Here is a 9,598-nt window from a genome sequence, read left to right as displayed (position 1 = left end):
GAGTTTTATTCTTGTCGATCTATCCAGAGGTGATAAGGTGGTGTTGAAGTCTCCGACTACTATTGTGCTGCTAGCAATGTCCTCCTTAAAGTCTGTTAGGACTTGTTTTAAGCATTTAGCTGGTCGCTCATTAGGTGCGTATATGTTTAAGAGTGTGATTTCTCCCTGTTTCACACATCCCTTGATAAATAGGAAGTGACCTTCGCTGTCCCTTCTAATCTTTTTCAGCCAGAAATCTATGTTGTCGGATACTAGTATGGCAACCCCAGCTTTCTTGAGGGAGTTGTTTGTTTGCAGGATTGTTTTCCATCCTTTGACTTTGAGTCTGTGTTTGCTCTGACTGTTCAGGTGTGTTTCTTTTAGGCAGCAGAATGTTGGGGTTTTTTTTCCGAATTCATTTTGCCACTCTGTGTCTTTTAATTGGTGCATTTAGGCCATTGATATTGAGAGAGATTATTGCCATAGGATTTTGTGTCATCTTTCTGTGGGGTTTGTTGTTCTTGTAGGGTTTTTCCTTTTCTTACAAAAGCCCCTTTAGTCCTTCTTTTAAGGTTGGTTTTGAGTCTATGAAGTTCCTTAGTTGTTCTTTTTCCATGAAATTGTGTATGGTTCCTTTGAGTTTGAGTAAGAGCTTAGCCGGATAAAGTATTCTTGGTGAGGTGTTCATTTTATTGAGTTTTTTCACTATGTCCCACCATTGTCTTCTGGCTTGGAGGGTTTCCTCTGATAAGTCTGCTGTGAATGTAAGGGGTGCTCCTTTGTATGTGATTTCTTTTTTTGACCTTGCTGCTTGCAGTATTGTGTCTCATTCGTGGCATCCATCATTCTGACTATGATATGTCTTGGAGTCTTTTTTATTGGGGTCCCTTCTAGCTGGCACCCTTCTGACTCCTAGGATCTGAACATCTGCATTAATCCATCTCTGGGAATTTTTCACCAATGATTTCTTTAACTGTGGCTTTCTCCTTAGGGTTGCCTCCCTGTCCTTCTGGAACTCCAATGATTCTTATGTTATTCCTCTTGGCATCATCCCTTAGGTCTCTGATTCGCTCTAGAGCTATTTTAAGATCTTTTCCAATTGTTTGTTGTGGCCTGTGGGCTTTCTGTTGCTCATCCTTAAGCTCACTAATTCTCTCTTCAGTTGTAGCCACTCTACTGTTGAGGGCTCCAACTGTGTTTTTTATTTCGTCTACAGTGTCTTTTATTCGTGACATTTCTGAATGTAGCTTTCCTATTTCTGCTCTCATTTCTTCCTGTACTTTCTTCACTGACTGCTCCACAGTTTCTTTAAGTTCGATGAAAATTCTCAGAATTTCTTCTCTGAGCTCTTTATCACAAAGATCACATTTGTGGGAAACCTCTGCTGAGGCTTCTGGACTCTTTTCTTCATCGTCTCCTTGCTGTGGGGATTTGTGCTGTTTCTTCATACTGTCACGGTTGTATGGAGGTGGGACCTTCCAGTTCGCTAGAGCTAATCTCTCTTTTTGTGAGTTTTCGATATTTTGGTGATATTGGAGTAGGCTAGTGGTTAACTTAGCCTTTTATGTTTGAGGTAACTGGGGAGATCTCCACAAAGTTAATGGAGATTGCGACGTCTGTCAAGTACATTAGAACAGGGGAAAATAACTGCTGCAGAATAAGCTGCTGCAGCTCCCGGCGACCACGCCCACTGAAGCATGACCACGCCCTCTACTAAAGAGGCCACGCCCCTTTTGGCCACTGGTCACTGGCTGGAGATGGGGTCCAGGGAGCCACGCGCAGTGCGTGGGCACCGACAGCTGGGAAGCTCAGTAAGGAAAGAGTCGCCTTGCCTATAAATTTCTTTCTGCATTGGCAGGGAACAAAGCTTCTATGTACTCAAATGCACCAACAAAGGAGGATCTGCTTTCCAGAACTAGGTACTTGTAGTAAGACAAAGAAAAACAAAGCCATTATCCAGAAAAAAAAATTCATTAAGTTTAAAGTCTGACTCTGAGATACAGAACCAGAGAGCCAGTACAGGGACTAAAGGCTTAAAGTGTCTACTTGCCTCTTGGGTCCCACCAATCCTGGTTTCAATTCCTTATACCACATAATGTCCCAAGCCACAACAAGGGGTCACTACTTACCACAGAATCAGAAATTGTCTCTGAGTACTGCTGGGTGATACCCACCAAAACATCCACAACTCTTTTGAAATAAATTCGGAAGCAAAAAAGGTGAGCTATAGAATCCTGGTAGAGCAAAATGAAAAGGAAGAATCAAGAGTTATTGTCAAATGTCCAGCAAGGGTTACAGGAGGATTTCGACAAAGAGAGATAGGGGATAATGGCCTTGCTGAGACTTAGAACTGGGAAGATGGTAGAGATCAGCATAAGGAACAAAAATAATTCAAATTAGTCATACTCATTTTGAAATTCTTGTGAGTCACCAAGTGACTATCTTTAATAGATTATTAGATCTAAATTGTGATGTACAGAAGTGGGATCTGAATTGGACGCAGAAATTTGAAAGTTTCCAGAACACTTCATCAGATTTTTAAGAACCCACCAACAACAGAGCCGGGGAGTATGGAGTAAAGGGTGTCTAAGAAATCCCAGGGTCTGGGGGAATTCTTCATTAAAATTCAGGTAAAGGGGAATTAAGTCAAGAAAGAAGATTGAAAAAGATGGCCACAAGGGGAGAAGGATTATGAAGATTATCTGATGTGAAAACTCAAGACAAAAAATGCTATCAAGTGCTGCTAAATAATGCTAAGATATAGATTAAGATAAGGGACTTATCCGCTAGCATGGCCCTTGGAAATTATTCTTGACCCTAGACAGAGCAGTTTCAATGGAGTAGAATAGTGGAAATGATATTAGGTAAGTTGAAGAGTAATGGGGAACCAGTTCTGACAATGAAAGTGTGTATTGTTTTGGTTTACTGCTACAACTATTACTATAACGAGAATCAGATAAAATATATAAAACAACTGCCTGGCATTGAAATGCAAGCAATGAAGCAGTTATAATCCTTGAATAAAAGGAGACATGGAAGATGAGCTCTCTTTATTTCTCTCAGAGGCTGTTGTAGAAAGAGACAGTCAAGACAAAAACCTTCCTCTTCTGCTTAAATTCTATCTTACTGAACTTCTAAAAAATTTATTGATTGATTGGTAAGAACAAGTTCCCAACTAGACACAGACTTCTCCAAGAACTTGGTAAATATTTGGTTTTCTTTTTCTTCTCTTTTCATAGGGAGAGATTCTCAAGTTAAGGCCAGATTGATTAAAAGTCACAGACTGTGGAGAATACATATATACACAAGCAATTCTAGCTATCAGTTAACAGAATCTATAATTCTACATTTCATTCTCCTTCTTTTATCCCTAAAAACAAAATTCCCTGTACAAAGACTACAGAAAAATGCAGTTTAGGCTGGTATCCGAATTTGTGTTTCCTGATTTTCAAAGATCCCAAATAAATGCCTTCATTATGTTCCCACACTGTTCTCAATCAACATTGTTCTCTACATTCAGGAATGCAAAATATGGGTCCTAAGTAGAAAGTAGTTGTTTCATGGCATGAGACACAGACTCTCCTATGCATGTCCTCTAAATACCACCAGACTGCAAGTTAGAATGCTCATATGTGACTCTTGGGGCAGGTTGAAGCGAGGCACAAATAGTGAGTCTTGTCTGCTAGTTCCATTTGATAAATGGAAGAGCTCTCTGAGAGGTCTCACATTGGAGAGCTTAATTATTGCTTTCTCTCCTGCACCATCCTGAATCTCCACTTCCTCTTCTCTATGTTCTAGTATAGGGGTCAGCAAATAATACTTTGTTGCCCAAATTACAGTTAAGCCATTGAAGGTTTTTAAAGGAAATTTAACTGGAACAAAACTTAGCAAACTGCTGACATGTAATCTCATAACTTTCATACTGCTATGGTAGGCCTAAGGTTTTGCAACTAATAATAACCATATGATCAAACATGTTCAGTCCCTGCTTTGAAAGAAAACATTTGCTGGGGCTGGAGTGATAACACAGCAGGTAATGTTTGCCTTGCACGTTGTCGACCCAGGTTCAATTCCCAGCATCCCATATGGTCCCCCCAAGCACCACCAGGAGTAATTCCTAGGTGCAGAGTCAGGAGCAAACCCTGAACATCGCTGAGTGTCACGCAAAAAAAAAAAGGAAAATATTTTCTGACCCAAGACTCATTACACAAAGAAATTTGACTAAAATAATTTATAAAATTAGCATTGCTATGAAATTCATCAACATTTTAAGTAATACTTACTCATACTCACTATAATTGATGATATGATGCTTTGGAAGGGTAGATAATAATTGTTGCTTGAAATCAGAAAGAGCACAGTATCAGTTAGAATGAGCAATGCACCTGCAGAAGAGAAAGGTCTCCAAGGATAGATGCTCATGTTCCCTCAGTGTAAAGCCCAGGTTTTGCTCCCTGTTAACTCTCTGATCTTTTACTTCTCCCAGTCTTTGCTCATTCTAATCTGTGAACACTGGCTTTTAGCTGTTGCCTAGTGATCTGAAGAAATCTATTAACCTAGATCTTTTGACTAATCACTTCAGTAACTTGACACATTATTTTTGTGGGTATCATGTCAAGTAACTAATCTTCAAGGATTTTTTAATAAAGTTTTACTTTTTCCATGTCTTTATAGACATTGTTGACGACTCTGCATACAATTTGCCTGGATATATAAAATTTTATTTAATTTTAATTTAATTTATAAAATTTTATATAAAATTTAATAATAAAATATAAATTTTATATAACATATAAAATTTAATGGTTTTCCTCAAAGATTTTTGCACTATTTCTATGTTTTTTATATATTCACTTATCATATCTATTTTTTATAATGTACTTAACATCACACCCAGGGCACAAATTCTATGAAGGGAGGAATCAGAAGGATTTTGTTTTGGTTCACATTTCCAAAATACCTTTAAACGTGACTATACTATAGTTCTTGTGTATCTTATATTTATATATTTCCTAAATAAATGAGTATATATCCACATCTTGTTCTGTGTCCTAAAAATATTTTAAGGTAATTTAGACTGATCATTTTGAGAATGATTTGAATAAGCTTGACTGAGAAAATAATTTTTCCTTTCCTCAGTGGTGTCATGATTCTTCCATTCTTTCCCATCCTCTGAATAGCAAGGGTCTCCCTGAGATTTCTAGTATGTGACATTTCTGCTTGTCAAGTCTTCTAAGTAATGCATTAATCATAATACCTCTACCAAACTTCTAATCCAAGTTAGCTTGTAAATGTTAGTTTGGTCCATTAGGCAGCACAAAACAATAACTTTTGATATTCTATTTACATCTAAAATTCAAGATTGCTATAAAAATTCCCTAGCTGTTGCCTTTCCTTTATATTGGAACGCCTTGTTTAGTCTAAATTGCTTACCCCTACCTTCTTCCAGTGTATCATTATACTCTTCATGCCTATTTCTGCAAGTATAAGAACACATTGAGTATTCATACATAAGTTCTTGGATCCAGACCAGATTTGAATGCAAAAATTGGCACCACATATCAGAACAATTACCAAAAGCAAAGTCTTTTTTCAAAGTTCTTTATGTATTTCCCTTTCATTGCACAAAGGATTAAATAACAAAGATGTCTCTATGCTATAATAAAATCATCCACTTTCAGCCTTTTAAATGATGGGAAAAACTGTTTTGTTCTAAACGAAAATAGAAAGTGTAGTGTTAGTAGATTAATTCAGATCTAATTGTATACTTCACAGTTTGCAGAAAGGCAATTCCAGGATATTTAGTTGAAAAATTCTGCCTAGTAATCAATAAAATAAAAGCATAATTTTCTACAGAAAATATTTCTTATTGTTTTGAACCATATTCAAGATCTCCAAGTATAGTTCTATTGCATGAAAAGCCACATCTATTCAAATTTAGCATGGTTGGCATGGGCGTCTCTTTTACAACAAAAAATATATTGACACAGAACAATATCTGCAAATTATTGCATATATTAACCTAATGTACTATCTTTTATATAACTCAGATTTTAAAAAATTTATTTATTTTAGTATTGAAGCAAGGAAGGAAAGAAGGAAGGAAGGAAGGAAGGAAGGAAGGAAGGAAGGAAGGAAGGAAGGAAGGAAGGAAGGAAGGAAGGAAGGAAGGAAGGAAAGAAGGAAGGAATGGAGGGAGGGAGGGAGGAAGGGCTGGTGAGATTATATTATGCTAAATGTTGACACAATAGTTAAAACATGCAAGACACAGCTATAGAAAAATTATCATATGACCTTTAAGATATATTTAATAAAGGTCTTTAGCATAAAAATACACAATACCATGTAAAGAAAAAAATTACTGAGATAGGGAGGGCTGTGAAGAAAATGAATTATTTAAATCACCATACAGAGTCAAGTTATACTTGGAATTTAGCTTTTCTATAGCATCATCTGTAGGATTTGCCATAGTCAGTCAACTAGTCAGATCTGAAATAACAGAGATGAACCCTAGCAGAAGACCAAGTAAATCAGTAGTATCCTACTAAGTTTGTATTCATAAAACTTCTGTTAACACAAATGGCGTTCCATGATACTGTATAAATGTCATGCTTACATATTAAGGATCTGTGATGCAAATGGAATAAAGGAGATAACAACCTGTTTGAATTAAGTCAATGTAAGATGTTTCCATTTAGAAGAAGTCCATACGAGGTACAATCATTTTCGGTCATAAAAAATCTTATACAGGGAATCATTTTTCATTTCTGCCAAGATAGAGAAACAGAGATGAGATTTTACTCTTTTTTAGCTTAAATAAACAAAAGAAAAACTCAAGAATAAGCCAGGCAAATATTAAAAGAAATGGATTTTAAATATTAACGACATGCAACATTAGACAAAATTCTATGGCAAAAACCCTTAATAGAGAAAAAAAGTGAGGCAACAAAAATGATGTCTTTATATCTGCATTCTGAAATGTGGAAATAGTTCACAACTTGCAAGAAAATATTGTCTAACATTCTTATTTAAATTTTCAAAATATGGAAACGCATCCACTTAATTGATAAATATGCATTCTATGCCTAGTATTGTACAGACACCCAGAACTTGTAGAACAAAAAAGAAACAATAATAAAATAATAATAAAACTTCAGATTATAATGTGGGGAAGGTAAAGATAAAACAAATAATTCCTAGGAACAAAATATGTACTTTAGATATGATAACCATGAAAGTTATTTACAGAGGACATTGACACAGAGGCCTGAAAAATAAGTAGCAAGATAGATATAGAAAACATTACATATAGAGGTCATCAGATGACAAGTGAAACAGAAAAACATAGTGAATAAAGAGCCTGATTAAAAGTGAGCCCACAGTACCTGTATTACAAACCATAATGCCCAAAAGAAATAGAGAGAAGAAAAGGCAGGGGGTGGGGTGGATGAGTAGAGGGAGGGAAACCTGGCACATTGATTCTGGGAAATGTAAACTGGTGAAGGGATGAGTGTTGGAATATTATATGACTGAAACCCAATATGAACAACTTTGTAACTGTGTATCTCACATTAATTCAATACAAAAAGAAAATATATAAATAAATGCACTGTAGCACTGTCGTCCCATTGTTCATCAATTTGCTCAAGCGGGCACCAGTAACATCTCCATTGTGAGATTTGTTGTTACTGTTTTTGGCATATCAAATGAACCACGGGTAGCTATATAAATAAAAAAATTAAAATGAATCCAGTGAGTCAGACAAGGATGATATCCTGGATGACCCTGAGGGCCTTGGGAAGAGCTTGATATTTTAGTGTCAGTGGGCTTACTTTATCTAGGAGAATTTTGAGCAGGTGAGAGACACAATTACATTTCTTTAAAGCATATGTTACCCTAACATCTCTGAGGAAAATGAATTGCCTTGGATGGAGAGGTAATGTATAGTGACCACATAGAAGGCAGTTGTAAGAGCAAGAATAAAATGATGGTGGGCCAAAGTGACTACTTTACAGATGGTGAGAAACAACTGAACTCAGAAGACTTCTTCAAGTTTATTTTAAAATATGTATTATATCGAGCTGCTGGGCTGGAGTAATAGCACAGCGGTAGGGCATTCGCCTTTCACGCGGCAAACCCGTGTTCGATTCCTCCGCCCCTCTCAGAGAGCCCGGCAAGCTACTGAAAGTATCGCACCTGCACGGAAGAGCCTGGCAAGCTACCCGTGGCGTGTTGGATATGCCAAAAACAGTAACAATAAGTCTCACAATGGGAGCCATTACTGGTACCTGCTCGAACAAATCGATGAGCAACCGGATGACAGTGACAGTGACAGTGACATCAAGCTGCTCAAATCAAATCCTTGATTTGGGACTATCATTACTAGTTCTAGTCCTTGGAATTCACCTGTATTTGTTATTAAGAAAAAGACCTGTAAATGGAAAATGTTAACTGATTTAAGAAAAGTCTGTGTCTGAATGGGACTAATGGGTCCTTTACAGCCAGGCCTGCCTAATTTGGAGATAATTCCAAAACAGTGGGATATTATTAAAACTGATTTAAAAGCTACTGGTAATCTCCCTGTGGTGTATTCATATGGCAAATACCGTAACAATGATGGGTCTCATTCCCCTGACCCTGAGGAGCCTCTAATGTGGCACCATTGGGAAGGAAGAGTAAAGAGAGGATGCTCAAATCTCAGGGCTAGAATGAATGGAGATGTTACTGGGCCCATTCGTGCAAATCATTGATCAACGGGATGACAGTGATACTGTGATACAGTGACTTAAAAGATTGTTTCTAGAATGTCCCTTTAAGGGAAGAGGATAGAGAGAAATTTGCTTTTATTGTTCCTTCTTTAGATAATGAATATCCAACTAAAAGATATCAGTGGACTGTTTTGCCACAAGGAATTATGAACAGTCCGACAATGAGCCAATACTTTGTTAATCAACTGTTGTATGTAATAAGAACACAGTACCCTGAGATTAAAATTTTTCATTATATGGATGAGCTTTCGCAGTGAGTCAGCAAGGAGATTATGTAGATAGATGAGGGCCAGTGATACCCCATTTGTTAGCTGTCCATGACTCAGTGCTTCAATTCTGTTTCAGTGTTGCTGTATTTCTTTGTTTGTTTGTTTGTTTGTTTGGGGGCCACACTCAGCAGTGCTCAGGGCTTACTCTAGCTCTGTCCTCAAGAATTACTCCTTGTAGTCTTGGGGCCATATGGTGTCCTGGGGGTAGAACTCAGGTTGACTGTATGCATGTGCCTTCCTCCTGTGCTCTCTCTGTCTCTGACCCTAGCTCTGACTGTTTTGCCTTTATTTAATACCTTTTTGTCTGTTCTTAAGTATTTCTTTTCTCTTCTCCACAGTTACAAACCATCTTTTGCAAACCATCAATACACAACTGAACTGAGTGTAGTATTCACACAATAAAAAAAAAATAGAGACAAAAAACTTGGGAATCTCATAGTTTTGTGGGGAGATAAGAAACCAAGGTAGTAGAGGGTTCTGCCTTCAGAACATCGGGAATAGTATTATTTCTTACTTACAGTATAGAAACAATATAGTGTTTCATAATTTATTATGGAGGTTCTTATTTAGTTTTGTCTTGAA

This window comes from Sorex araneus, chromosome 1 (genome assembly GCF_027595985.1).
Source record: "Sorex araneus isolate mSorAra2 chromosome 1, mSorAra2.pri, whole genome shotgun sequence".
Lineage (NCBI taxonomy): Eukaryota > Metazoa > Chordata > Mammalia > Eulipotyphla > Soricidae > Sorex > Sorex araneus.
The sequence above is the reverse complement of the archived record's forward strand: the minus strand, read 5'-3'. Positions refer to the sequence as shown.